The sequence below is a fragment of the Peromyscus leucopus genome, chromosome X (assembly GCF_004664715.2).
Source record: "Peromyscus leucopus breed LL Stock chromosome X, UCI_PerLeu_2.1, whole genome shotgun sequence".
NCBI classification, from domain to species: domain Eukaryota; kingdom Metazoa; phylum Chordata; class Mammalia; order Rodentia; family Cricetidae; genus Peromyscus; species Peromyscus leucopus.
The window spans coordinates 5,736,484-5,751,561 of NC_051083.1; the positions used below are offsets into that span (position 1 = coordinate 5,736,484).

At 39.9% G+C, this 15,078-nt stretch overlaps 1 protein-coding gene across 5 annotated transcripts in view; it reads right to left on the minus strand.

Annotated features, from left to right (window-relative positions):
- Jade3 (jade family PHD finger 3) overlaps positions 1–10,449 on the minus strand; it is a 137,457-nt gene extending 127,008 nt beyond the window's left edge. For 2 of the 5 annotated variants that reach the window (XM_028884687.2, XM_028884667.2), the window contains exons 1-3: positions 9,966–10,082; positions 6,859–6,969; positions 3,293–3,384 (exon numbers count right to left, since the gene is read on the minus strand). The gene's annotated coding sequence lies outside the window, so the exon portion shown is untranslated. Of the gene's footprint in view, positions 1–3,292; positions 3,385–6,858; positions 6,970–9,965; positions 10,083–10,364 lie in introns of those variants that run through there. The other 3 variants (XM_037199468.1, XM_028884698.2, XM_028884678.2) reach the window with 3 other exon arrangements.
- Between the last annotated feature and the right edge of the window lie 4,629 nt (positions 10,450–15,078).

Below are 15,078 nucleotides of genomic sequence, written 5' to 3' on the forward strand. Positions count from 1 at the left end.
AAAAAATGAACCAGCATATAGGGGCTAGAGTTATGGCTCAGTGGTTCAAAGCATTTGCTGCTCTTGCAGAGGACCTGGGTTGGATTCTGAGAACCCACATGCTGGCTCACAACCATCTGTAATTCCAGTTCCAGGGGACCTGACACCTTCTTCTGGCCTTCACAGGCACTGCACACATGTGGTACAGACATATATGCAGGTAAAAATAACTATTAAAAAAAGAAAAACAGCACACAACATTCAAGAACTGTGAGCCATTCAGTGTAACAAACCTGGGATTGGAATCCTAGACAAACAAATAAAATACAAAATAGGTAAAATTATTTGAAAAAATAATGGCTGAGAAATTAATGACATAAACTACAGATAAAAGGACTTTGGAGAATATTAAACTAGAAATGTGAAAAAAATATAAAGCCATATCTAGGCATATCATATTTAAATTGCTTAAAATCAAAGGCAAAAAGAAAACCTTTAGGAAGCCAGAGGTAAATAGAGGCAGACATTAGATATGCACAAGGATAATAATTATACCAGACTTAACTAGATGATATGCAATAGTGGAATAATATATTGAAGGAGAGGAAAAATCTCTTCCAACCATTATTCTATATCACACAAAATGTCCTTCAAAAGTGATTGGAATATGAAAACGTTCTTAGACAAACTTTCTTAGACAAAAACCTATCCTAAAAATGTTAAAGGAAATTCTTTTCTTCATTAAAATTATGTTTTATTTTAATGTAACAATTTTTATTAATTCTTTGAGAATTTCAGACATGGATATAATGTATTTTGATCATATTCACCACCTACTCTTCCCTCTAACTCCTGCAAGATCCACCTTCACCTCTCTCCCAACTTCATATGCTTTTTAAAAACTAACTCAACTTGAAGTCCAATTTGTGCTGTCCATATATGCATTGGTGTAGGGCCATCCACTAAAGCATGGATAATCTATTAGGAACTATACTCCTAAAGAAAACTGATTCTCCTCCTAGCAGCTATCATTCTCAATAGCTCCTCAAGTAGAAGTGGAAGCTTATGAGCCGCCCCGCTTCCCCTCTATGCTGGAATGCTGACTAGCTAAAGAAAATTATCTAAGGGAGTTGGGAAACCAGGATTAACAAAAGAAATAAGAAGCACTGGAGAGGAAATAAATGAAGGTAGGGTATGACATTTTTTGTTTGTTTGTTTTTGTTTTTGTTTTTCGAGACAGGGTTTCTCTGTGTAGCTTTGCACCTTTCCTGGAACTCGCTTTGTAGTCCAGGCTGGCCTTGAACTCACAGAGATCTGCCTGCCTCTGCCTCCTGAGTGCTGGGATTAAAGGCATGCGCCACCACCGCCCGGCTGACATTTTATTTTTTTAAATGTTTAAGAAGTCAATTTCAATTTTCCATCTATCAGTCAAAGGCCAATTTTGCAAGCAAGCCTTCTAAGACAACAGCATCAAACCTGCTAGGTAAATTGCTTTCTACACAAAAGGACATATACTAAAAAACAAACACAAAATTCTACAGCTAGTATTATTCTTGATGAGAGACAAGAACAAGTGTTCCCTTTTCACTACAATTCTGAAGAAGAAAATTGTCAGAGTACTAATATTACTTATTTCAAGACTCACTATAAAACTATAGTACTCAGGAAAGTGTGGTAACCAGTGTATCATGGCTGAGGATGAGGCTCAGTGGTAGAGCATTTGCCTACCATGCTTTAGGCATGAGATCTATCCTCAGCACTACAAAGAATATAACTAATGAAAAAAATGGTTAAGACACACAGATTCATGGAACAGAGAAGCTCAGAAACAGATGCACAGATGCAAAGGCAATTTAATAAATAAAAGATAGACTTTTCAACAAATGGTACAATAAAACATCCCATATGTGGCAAAATGAACTTCAACACATACTTCACTTTCATGGCTTATTGGAATACAAACTGGCAGAACCACTTTGAAGGACAGTTGGTCCACTTCTGTCTGAGAAAGATCAGCAATTCCATTTCCATGCACTTATCCAAAAGGAACTGAAAACTTATGCTCAAACAAAGACCTATAAGCTAATATTTACCACAACAGTTGTCCTCTAGTCTACACACATGTAATTCAAAGCTGGAGGTATAGTTCAGTGATATAGTATGCATGCTGTACAAGAAAAGTCCTGGATAGGCTCAACCCCCAGTACTTTAAGAAAAAGTCAGAAGTATATCAAGAAGCATTTCTAGGGGGAAAAAACTTACCTGAATATCCATCTCTCTATCTAATACATAGGTGTGTGTGTGTGTGTGTGTGTGTGTGTGTGTGTGTGTGTATATATATGTATACACACATACATATATATGTATATATATATATATATAAAATAGATCTGATCAAGTCAAGTTGAGGAGGAGTCCATAATTCCTATCACTATGTATCAGTTCTCTTTTTAAAAACACATAATTTTTGAAATAGGAAAATAAACAACACATCTTAAAATTAAAAATGTATACATTAGGGGCTGGAGAGATGGCTCAGAGGTTAAGAGCACTGCTTGCTTTTCCAAAGGTCCTGAGTTCAATTCCCAGCAACCACATGGTGGCTCACAACCATCTGTAATGAGATCTGGTGCCCTCTTCTGGCCTGCAGGGATATGTGCAGACAGAACATTGTATACATAATAAATAAATCTTAAAAAAAAATGTATAATTAGAACTTATGCAATGAAGTCTTGCTCTCAACCACTAGTCCACATCATGCATGCCACCAAACTGTCAGTGCTTGAACAGCCCTCCAGAAATATTTTGTGTCTATATAAGCAAAAATATATATATTCTTGCCCTCAACTCACTCTCTGTTTTACATAAATGGTAACACTTGATCTACTGGTTCCTGATTTTTCTCACTGTATACATTATAGATTATACAATACACAGTGCAATACTCTTGTATAACTAAGCCCTGACTGATACTCAATATATCATCAATCTTCTACTATAGTCAATAATCCAATTAACTTGTATTTGTTGAATAAATTCTTGGATAAAGTGCTAAGTCAAATGCTATATTTATAAATATGGATGGCTCTTTTCAAGTTACTGACTTAAATATCAGGAATTATAAATTTTTATCCTAGGAGGAAATAAGAAAATCTAAGATTATATCATCACTCAATTTTCACACACACCTATGATGCACAAAATGAACATTTTACTCAGTTTCCCACGTTTCCAAGAATCATTACATTTTTATATAATAAATTTCAGCCTTCAAGCTGTTGAAAAAAAAAATCTGTTATGCAAAGACTGTTACCTTTGAGATCTTCCAGAACAAAGGTGGAAGCCTGATGCACCAAACTGGTGGAACTTGGCCACTCACTTCACAGTATGACACTGGATTCTTCACTGCAACCACAGGGATATTTTTTAAAATTTGAATAAATAAAACATAGTTACAAAGAATCCTTTGTTCTTATTATAATGCCCAAATAAATGTTTCTTCTCTTAGGTAAAAATTATATTTGAAAAAGAGGAGGGGCTACAGGCAAAATTGCCAATGTTCCTCTCATCGAATGGTGGTAGATTCCCAAGTCTTTTTGCTTAACTACAAAACATATATATATGTATACAAGGATTTTGTGATAAAACATGAATGGGTATTGAGGAAACACAGGAGCTCCTTTGATAACAGCTGTATAAGATCAAAGAATAGTTGAACCATTTGTGAGAATATCTACTTCCAAAACCACACTGCCTCCCTCTGGCTTTCCATTCACTACCATTTATACATTATTGCTGGAAAGGTTCCCAATTTGTTCACAGCTCCTTATATCCATTCTTTGAATGGTCTCCCACAATGTCTCTGGACTTGGTCATGAAAGCATTCTTGTGATTTAGCAATGGAACAATAGCAAATTTGACAGCAAATTTGAAAACAATATTTATGTACTGGCTGGTGCTTGCTTTTACTTGCTTCTCTCTTTGGAGGTTCTGAGATTACTATGTTAATAAGTCCAGACTAGCCACCTAGAAGAGACCACATAGTGATGAGCCATCCAAGATTAGGGCCTCCTACCTAAACAACTCGTCGACCAAACAGCAGCTGTCTATGCAAAGCCACCCTAAATCATCAAGCCACTAACTAAGCACTTTCTCTTACCCCTAAAAGCTAACTAGTACAGGCTACTTAAGAGTATGTTTGTGACCCAATATGTATGGCAAGGCAACGAGAGCACAGCTTTTGTCTTGTGAGGTTTACTCTGTACATAAGAACATTTTCAAATATAAAAACCTCCACTACTTGAATGAAAATATGAAAAAAACATTACAGAAAAAAAATGTTTCAGTCTTTCCAGAGTCTCACAAATGTGCCATCACAGATGGCATACACACAAAGTTAAAAATTTACAAATTTCCATTTAGTCACAGAAGTATCTTAATTATGATATATTTAAACCAAAGCCTTATACTCCATAGTTTCATTTGTAATGCTAAATTCAGAATTCCAGAAATTACTTTTCCTCTCAATTCTTATTGTTTATCTATTTCACAGGGCTTAATGAAAGCTAACTGATTTCCCTTAATGAAGCCTAAAATGCAAGAGATATGAATCTAATTAAACCAGTATTCTTAAGCAGTACCTTCTTTTAGTATCATGGCAACTCTTCTTACCAATATTTACAAAAGACAATAAAAGTCATCTATCAACATTTTGGTGTAGGTTTTATACAGAAACATCACCTCTATTGGAATGAAAGGTGGAAAGTTGAAGAAGTGACTTAACGCTTTTTTAGGTACCAGTGGATACTTTTCTGAAGTACACACACATATACAACACCCCGTGTGCGTGGTTTAGGAAGTTTAATAAAATACTTTCAAGTAGCCTCTGCCTGTCTTTGAAATGAAGCACAAGCTCCTTAATGAGGTTCCACAAAGTCTGTCAATCTTCTGCCTACCTTTTTCCCCAGATCCAGCCAAACCTCTATGAATCCTTTATTCTATTCTCCCACCTCAGTACTGTCACAACAAGTGCTTTTTCCCCTGCCTGGCAATCTCTTCTCTCTACCTTTTACCTTATTTATTATTATTCATTCTCGAGGCTCCAAACATACTCCACTGGTTTCAGTCACAGAAGAATTAATTCTATCTCTTCCTTGTCGTGTGACCTTGTGCAAGTTGGCTCTGCTTCACCATTTTAAGATTCATACCTTTGAGAGATATCCTCTGCTCAGAGAGCTATCCAGTGCTAAACATAAAGGAAACTGTTACCAAATCAGTTGCTATTATTTTTATTATTCCATAAGGTAATCAATCGCCATTGTCTTTCCTAAAACTATCAATCAGAAATTTATCTGTTGAAAAAAAAACAGAAATAGTCCCTTGGCTCCTACCTCAATACTTAACACTTTATATGTTACTCCCAACATACAGCATTTTTTTTTTGGTAAGGGGAGATGAAATAAATGTTTACAGAGCAAATATTACTTCAACTAAATTCTCACTACCATCCTTAGAGATATGATTTGGCACATGAAGAAACCAAGGCACAGAGAAGTAAACTAGCCAAGATCAAGAGGAAGAGCCAGAATATGAGTCCAAGTATGCCTGAGTCCACTCCCTGTGGTGGATGTATAACCTCAAAGGATTCCCTAATTCATGAACTTTGTCACCTAAGAGCAAAAGGCCTTAAAGATAGATATATACAGTTATATCCAGTTAAGTGACTCCCAATATCTACTCTTCAGATCCTTAACCAGGCCTCTGTTCCCATCAGCAGAACATTCCTCCTCCTAACTGTTGAAAAGATTCCTCAAATTCTTTCCACTGGACATTAAGCTCTTAAGGGGATGAGTATCTTTCTCTTTTTATACCCCTAGCAAATAGAAAGCACTCAGTATGTTTGCTGAATGAATAAAATGGAAACTATACTAATGGCCATAAAGTTTTCATAGTATTAAAATTTGACATAGGAAAATACACAAGAACAGTGAAAGGGAGGGTGTCTTAAATACTTTTACAATTGGTCATGATTTCTCTATGTAGCATCAGAGATTCCACTTGATTTACAAACATATGCCTGGTAGCTACAGGGAGACTTTACCTCTGGGCCCTGCCCCACCACCAATGTTCTGCTATATCAGTGGTTGCATCTGAGGCACTCTTCACGACAGGATGGCCTTGACAAGTATCACTCTCCCAATGGTTATGCACAAATGATTTGTAAAAAGAAACAGAAAGAGCAAATGAAAGCAAACTGCTGATAACTAGTGACCTTGGATAAAGGAAATGTAGTGAGTCTTTGTACCAATCTTGCAACATTTCAAAAAATTATATATTTTATCAAAATTAAGTTTTCAAAAGCTAAAAAAGAATAATACCAGCAAGTTTCCCAGGAGATTTCAACACCGAGGGTTTGGTGTATAGGCCAAGCTGATATCACATTCTCTTGTCAGCTAGTCCAAAAACAACTTTCTAGCCAAACATAGTAGCCCACACCTTGTAATCCCAGAGCTCAGGAGGCTGAGACAGGAGGATCATGAGTTGGAAGGCCAGTCTGGGCTACACAGTAAACCCTGTCTCAAAATAACAACAACAAAAAACCCACACCAGCTTAGTTTTTTTTCTCCTATTAGCAGGTATCAGAAGAAATTGACCTTTACTGGTAGTGGGGCATAGTGATGGCTTCTGAGTTGGAGCAGACAAATTTGTAGCTTGAAGGGTACTCATGATATCATAGATGCCTCCTACTGGCCAAAGTCCCAGTATAACTTCAAGCCCTTGTCAGATCCTTTTTCTTCAGGGCATATCAGACTCCCCCCGAACCCCAGAACCCCCAAGGACATGCCCTCATGTCAGAAAAACAGCACTTTGAGTTTTTACCTTTCCTTTTCCAAGTCTGGCAGATTGGATCAGGTAAGTTTTTCCCCCAAAGACTCAGCACAGAGGCACTTTTGATTGTAGGAGCCTTGCTTCGGTTGTCTATGGAAAGACCTACAGAGAGGACACAAAAATAACCATAAGGGAGTTACAAAAACAGAAAACTTAAAGCAGTAGTTATTTGGTCTATAATGATCATCTGCTAGCACCCTCTTACTCAATCATCATATCTAATCATCCATCCTAGATTCTCCCCACCCTGGAAACCTTTATAAAGCTGAGAATGCTTTATCTTTCTCAGCCACAATAACTAGAACAATTCAAATTTATGGATGAGCCAAATGTCCCCATTTTATAAGGGTATCAGGGTAAGTGGTAGGTAGATCAGTGGTAGAATGCTTGCTTAGCATGTGCAAGGCTCTAGGTTCAATTTTCAACACCAAAAATTATGGCTAGGATAGTGCCAGATGAGTATCACCCAACACCCACCTCTCATCTAGAAAAGTGAGGCAAGCAAAGATCACAGTAAATTATCCCCTGATAAGAGATTATCTTAATATAAGAAAGCATATCAATTCTATCTTCTTCAGTTCCTATTTTTTGTAAGCTCCATGAAGAGGTAGGTACATTATGTTCTATTATAATATTCAACTTCATTTTAGCCTTCCTCTTTGCATCCCTGATCAAAGCTTCTAAGAGCTCTCTAATGTCCCGTCTCCACAAACACCTGATGTCTCCTGATTTCCTCACCACCCCCAAAATATGTGATTAGTTTCAGCTAGACCTCAAAGTAAATAAACAAGAGACAGCTTTGTATTGCTTAGAGGACAAACATTTGTTATGGTTGGTAGAACATAAGAGGGGGAAAAGACAAGCATTATTAAAGTAGATGACCATACTAAACCTGTAAGTTTTCGAACATTCTTGTACTTTAGCTTTCACTAACTCATATGTCTCGGGTGTGATAACTGCCTGGGAATCATCAGCTGTGATAGTCCTGGGGCCCTCCTCTACAAGCCGGAAAGTAGTTCACAAGTGCCCTGAAAGTTGTTTCCAAGTCATTCCTGGCTCCTTCACTTTGAACTGAGATCAAGAGTCATACCACAATGTCATGGTCTGATTCAGAAAATTGGAATAAAGTGTGGGTTCTGGAATTAGAACACTGTAACCTGTATTATTCCGAACTAACCAGCTAAAAAATCTTTCAAGACAACAGTATTGGAATAAGAGCTCTTCTCTAGTGACAGAAGTATACAGAAGAGCACAAATGAAAGAAATGGCAATGATGGTACCTGATGTTGAGAACTTAATATGAACTGGGTGCTCCCCAACTTAATATGAATAGCACCTTCCAACTTCTGTAATCCTTGAAGTGAGAGTTTATCCTCTAATAATTCAAGCATTTAAACTCAGAACTCACCTTAAATAAAAAAGAAAATGATAATTATCGAAGTAGGATACTCTTAAGGTTAAACAAAAAAGAAAAAAAATCTGTTTTTATTTATCCAGAGTCATCATATAATGTGTAAGAACTACACTATTCAAAGGGTACAAAGGCCAGGCTCTATGTTCCCACCATTACAGATGTTCCAGAAATACTAAACTAAATAAAACACAATGCTTTGTTTCAAGTGGACTCTGCTCTTCTCCCCACCCCCATTCTCCAACCCCCAGGCTGACAAGAAGTGGCTGCAGGCAAGGTACTTAAGTAGTCTGGAAATGTGGATTCTGGTTATCATGAACTAGGCAACGATGTTGTGCAACCAGTTTTTTACCTTTTTTTTTCATTATTTTTCAGAGTTGGGAGAGTAGCAGTTATCTTTATCTGACTCAATGCAGGGAATGAGGTCGCCTTTCCCTCTATGACACTGTCACCACGGTTTTGATTTCTTATACAATCAAACTGAGGAGGGTAAAGGGTGGGGGTCTCGTCCTCAGCTTCAGAGATGAGTGTATCTCACAAGGTGGGTGGGGGTCGACCCTTGCACACATCTCAGAACATGGATTTCCTTGCAACTCAGAACGCCAATGGAGCAGCCAAACAAGTTTCTTGCCAAATCCCTAAAAGCGACCTATGTCCTAGGGCTGCACAGAGATAAACTCTTAAGATATGTGATCACCATTAAGGACACTCGACATCCCACCCCACTTTCTTCCTGACAAATAATGAACACAGGTTGCCCTGTGTAATTTAAAGCCAGACTTCACCAAAGTCAAGGTTCTGTTCCGAAATGCAGGAGAAAAAGATTGGAGGATTAAACAAATAAATGTGGCCCCCTCAGAGGAGGTAATAAAACGAACTAGAGAGCTGGAGAAAAGTTAACAACTGTGCCATGCCCGGTGGCAGAAAAATCTCCCCGTAATTGGCAAAGCCCTGGCGATTTTCCCACCCCCAGGACCACAGGGCGCTTGGTGGCTGCGAACACTCGCAGCGACCTAACAATGACTGGAGAAAGGAAAGTTCACCGGCCGGCAGAGCGCCCGCGCTCCCGCTAGGTTGGCATTTCGCCTCTGGGGTGCCTGGTCGCTCCCTACACTGCCGGTCTTCCCCTCTCCAGACACTCGGTGTCTTCCCGCTCCGCAAGGCTCAAACAGCCAGGGTGCGCCCTCTCGCTGCTAGGACCAGCCAGCCACAGGCAGTAGAAAGAGCATGCCCTCTAGCCCAGAGGTCTGGCCCCCACGAGTCCCTGATAGCACGGAACAGGCACGGGAAGGGGCGCCAGGAGGGGACTGTGAAGGGAACGGCCGCCACAGTTATGGCGCTCAATGCCTCCTGAGGTTTCCCGGAGGCTGCAGCCGAGCTCGCGTGTCCGTGTCCGCTCCCCCCCCCACCCGCCCCCAGCTCGGGCCACCAGGCACAGCGCGCCACCAGCAGAGGGGCGACTGGGCACTTTACCTCAGCCCCCACACACTCCCGGCTCCAAAGCTCTCGGGGGACACCGGAGGCAACCGTTTCGTGGAGCTGGAGCTCCCCTGAGCGCAGCGAGGCCGGGACCCCTAGCTCCACGCCGCCCTAGTCCCACTCCTCGAGGCCGCCACTCCCGCCGCCAAAGCCGCACTACGCCCACAACCTCGCTGCTGCTACTGCAGCTACCCTCGAGAGCGCCTACCTTCGGCGCTGCTTCGGGCTCCGCTCCTTTCCTGCCGCACACTGGGGCCCCCTCAACGTGCCGGGCGAGTCCAGCTAGGGTGGTAACCGCCCCCTAGCCGCCCGCTTTCTTCTCTTCCCTCCCTCGCACCTGCCCCCTAATCTCCTCCTCGCCCCGCCCTCCCGCCCCGGGCCTCCCGAGGAGCCACGGGGGCCGCCCCCTAGCGCTCTGCTCCCGCCCTCCGCCCTGGCCGCCTGGCCTGTCAGGCCTCAGCCCTGGGCAGGCTGCTGGGCGGCGGCGGCCGAGGAGGCGCGGAGCACTATTGTATTCCTGACACTGTGCGCTCCCACGCTCCGCCTCTTCCCTTTCCTTCCTCACCACCGCCACTCCCCCCCCCCCCGCCGGCTGCGCTCGCCCTACCCGACCGACTCCCCGCCGTCTGCTCGCCGCGCGCTCTTCTGGCGGGCTGGGCGCCGTCGCCAACGCCACCGGCTTCGAGGCTCCGCCCACTTCGGGCTCCCGCACGCGCGGCGCAATGCTTCAGGTGGGTTCTCCTCCCCTCCTGCTGCGCGCGCTGCTGCCCTGAGGCGTCCCAGCCCCGTTAGGAGCTAGAAAGGGCGAGGTGCACTGGCTCCTGCTCTATCACAATCCAGACGGAGCTTTTCAAGCCCCTGCTCCAACTCTAAAGTTCTACAAGTGCAATTTGTATATAAACTCGGTGACCACCATTGATTTCTGTCATTTCTGCTTGAAGTATGGAAAAATAATAAAGGCAAGGAGACAATTGACAACACATTTATCCAGTTGTAAGCAAACATGCTTTATGGTGTGGGGCTTCTTTTTCTGTATTCTGATATCTATTTATTTAGCTTACAGCTCCCAGTTATTCAGACCTTCATTCAGGTGTTGCTGTGGAGGTATTTTGGTAATATAAAGGCTGATTGACTTAAAAGTAGGGGTCATTTTCTTGGATATTGTAGGTGGCCCGTCAGAATTATTTGGAAAAGCCTTTAAACAAGGGCTGAGTTTTTCCTGAGAGAGAGGATTGGATGGAGAGTTTAAAAACTTCACCCATGGATACTTGCTTTGGTCTATGCCCCTGATCACCTGCTTTGCAGCTTTTATTTTGTTTAGCCAATATCACAGTTATAGAAGATATTAGCTTTGAATGAATAAGTGGGAAATTATGTATATTATTAATATATAAAATAGGTGAATATAATTTACTAATGGTTCTGGCCCTTTGAATTCTGACAAATATAGAAGTTTGCAAGCAACTTTTTATTTACCTTTCTAGAACTGAAAATACATCATTCACAATTATAATAAACCCATGTAATCATTTTCACTAGGATAACATTAATGTGGACTCTTATATTTTGTCTATTTTTCATACTTTCTACTTCATTATATGTAAATCTATGCATGTTAAAATATTCATAGTCCTTCACATTTACTGTTTTACTTGATTTATTTTAAAATAAAACTCCACAGGAAGATGTAAAAATATTAGAGGGGTCTCATGAACCCCTGTAAGTACCTCTCAGTTTTCTCCCAATAGTAATCTTACATAACTATATTAAAAGCAAGATAGTGACACCAGTCCAATCCATAGAACTCATTCAGATTTCATCAACTTAACAAGCATCCATTTCTGAATGTGAATACGTAAGGTCTACACAATTTTATCACCTGTGTAGATTTCTGTGACCAACACAACTGTCTCAAAGATTCCCCCTGGAATCCTTCATCATCAGTCGCCTCCTTTTCCTAAAATAATTCCTGGCAACTCCTAACATGTTTACCACACCATCCCTATAATTTTGTCATTTCAAGCATATTATATAAATGGAATCATACATTTTGAAACATGTCGGTTTTTTTCACTCAGAATAATTTCTTTAACATCTATCACTGTTTTTATTGCTGAGTGATAATCTACAGTGTGGATATACCACAGTTTAACAGTTCGTCCATTGAAGGACATTTGGACTGTTTCCAACTTTGCCTGTTAAGAATAAAACTGCTGGGCCATGGAGATGGCTCAGTAGGTAAAAGCACTAGCGACTAAGTCTGATGACCTTATTTTGATCCCTGGTATCAAAAAGTTGAAAAGAAAGAACCCCCTGAGTCTTGAAAACTGTCCTCTGACCTCCACACATAGGACACACACACAAATAGGTGTAATAATTTTTTTAAAAAAGAATAAAAATGCTGTAAACAGTCTTATAGAGGTTTTTGTGAAAACAGTTTCATTTTTTTTATGCCATGGATGGTCAGATGCTAAGTGTGTGCTTAGTGTTATAAGAAACATTTTTTTCAGACTAGCTGTACCATCTTGTTTTCCTAACTGCCATACATAAAAGATCAGTTTCTTTACTCTTAGTATTTGTTAGAAAATAGTCACTATTTCTGTTTTAGCCATTCTGTGGTGATAGCTCATTTTAAATTGACTTTCCCTAGTGGCCGATGATGCTGAACTTCCTTCATGTTTCTAGTTGCCATCTCTTTGGTGATGTGTCTGCTTATGTCTTTTGGATATTTTCTAATTGGATTATTTCTTACTATTAAATTTGGAGAGATTATTTATATATTCTGAATACAAGTCCTCTGTCAGATATGGATATGATCACAAAATAGTTTTCCCGTTCTTCAGCTGATCTTTCATTTGTTTAACATGAGATTTTGCGAACTATTTTCAAAGAGAGCCAGTTTATCGAGTTTTGCACTTATACATAGTCCTTTTGGTGTCAGGTCTAAAAAATCTTCACCTGGTCCCATTTGCCTTCTCTCTTGTTTCCTCTAGAAAGTGTTATAGTTTTATGTTTTTAGTCAGTGTTTCACTTTGAATTAATTTTTGTTATAAACTTGGACCTAAGATAGAGATTCTAATGACTGTCTTTGCTTCATTAAATTGCTTTTTTTACCTCTGTCAAAATCAATTGGGCCATCTGTATGGGGCCATTTCTTGGCTCTTTTGTATTCTATTAATCTATGTGTCTCTCCTGTGAATACTAGTCTCAATTGTGATAGCTATAGAACAAGTGGATAGAGCAATCCCTCTCACTTTATTCTTCCAAATTGTTCTGGCTATCCAAGTTATTTTGTCTTTGTTTTTTTTTTTTGTTTGTTTGTGGGTTTTAAGTCAAAGTCTTACTATGTATCTCTGACTGTCCTGGAACTCACTTTGTAGACCAGGCCAGCCTTGAACTCACTGAGATCTTCCTGCCTCTGCCTCCTGAGTACTGGGATTAAAGGTGTGTGCCACCACACTTGGCTGGTAATTTGTCTTTTCATGTAAATTTTGTAATGGATTTATTTGTATTTATAAAAACCTTGATGTAATTGTTAGAGGAATTGCATCAAACCTATATATCAGTTTGGGAAGAACTGACAGCTTCCCAACTTCTAATCCTTTAACATGATAATTTCCATCTCTCCATTTAGTTGTAATCTTCTTTGACTTCTTCATTGGCATTGTGGAATTTTATAACATAGAGATCCTATGTACAGTATGTTAAGTGTGTACCTAAGTACTTCATTTCCTTTGTCACGGTTGTAACTGGTAATGTGTTTTAAATTCCAGGCACACACTAATTGTTCACTGTCAGTATAGCAGAGAAATGCAATTGATGTTTGTGCGTTGATCTTAGAATCTTGTGACATACTGAACCCAATTATTGGTTTTATGAGTCTTTTGGCAGGTACTTTAGAAATTTCTATGTAACAAATTATGTTATTGGGCTTGTAAGATGGCTCGGTGAATAAAGGCACTTGCTACCAAGCCTGATGGCCGGAAATGAATAAATGTAATTTAAAAGAAAGAAAGAAACTTGTGTTGTTTAGGAGTAGAGATGGTTTTAACGCCTTTCCAATCATATTATTTTTATTCCTTTTCTTGCCTGATTTCACTGAAGGCAGCATTTGAATTATGTTGAATGAGAGTGATAAGAGTAGACAACCTTTGTTGGGATAGATCTTAGGGAGAAACATTACATCTTTCACCAGTAAATATGTTATTACCAAAGTTTTGGGAGATGTTCTTTATCAAGTTCCGAACATACCCATCTATTCATAGTTTGCTGAAAAGTTTTTTTTTAACCATAAATTAATGCTGAATTTTGTTAAATATATGATCATATCATTTTTCTTCCTTAGCTTGATGGATATGGTAGATTACATTGATTGAATGTTGGGGTTTTGTTATTTGGGCTTTTTATTGGTTTGTGGTTTTGTTTGTTTTTTTTGTTTGTTTTGTTTTTGTTTTTGAGATAGTCTCACTGTGTAGCCCAGGGTGACCTCTAACCTGTGATCTTCCTACCCATGAGTAAGGTATATTCCTGACATTTGTCTGATAGTTTAAAAAAATTTTTTGCATATGTGTATGTGGTGTACATGTGTGTATGCCTTTTTACATGTGCGTGGGTATATACATGGGAAGTGAACATGCACATGTATACATGTGTGGAGACCAGAGATTGATATTGAGTATCTTATTTGATTGTTCTCTACTTTATTTACCAAGGCAGGGACTCTGACTTAACCCAGAGCTTGCCAATTTTGGCTAGTCTAAGTAGTCAGCTTGCTCTGGAGAGGGCATCACAATGTGGGATGTCTTCTCAGATGGGATCACAGGTGGGCCACTGTGCCTGCCCAGCTCTTTACATGGGTCCCGGAATCTGAACTATGGTTCTCATGCTTACACAGTAACTGCTTTCTCCACAGAGCCATCTTCCCAGCCCTACTATTTTTTTAAATTCAAAACTGGGCATAGGGGTGCATGCCTTTAAGCCTAAAACTCAGGGGCAGAAGCAGCCAGATCCCTGTGAGGCAGGTCTACATAGAGACTTCTAGGACAATCAGAGCTACATAGACCCTGTCTAAAAAACAAAAACCAACCAACCAAACAACCAAAAAAAAACAAAAAACCCAGCCAGGTGGGGGTGGTACAAGCCTTTAATCCCAGTACTTGGGAGGCAGAGGCAGGCAGATCTCTGTGAGTTTGAGGCCAGCCTGGTCTACAAAGTGAGTTCCAAGTCAGCCAGGCCTGTTACACAGAGAAACCCTGTCTCAAAAAAACCAAAAAACAAAAAAAAAACAAAAAAAAACAAAAAAAACAACAGCAACAACAACA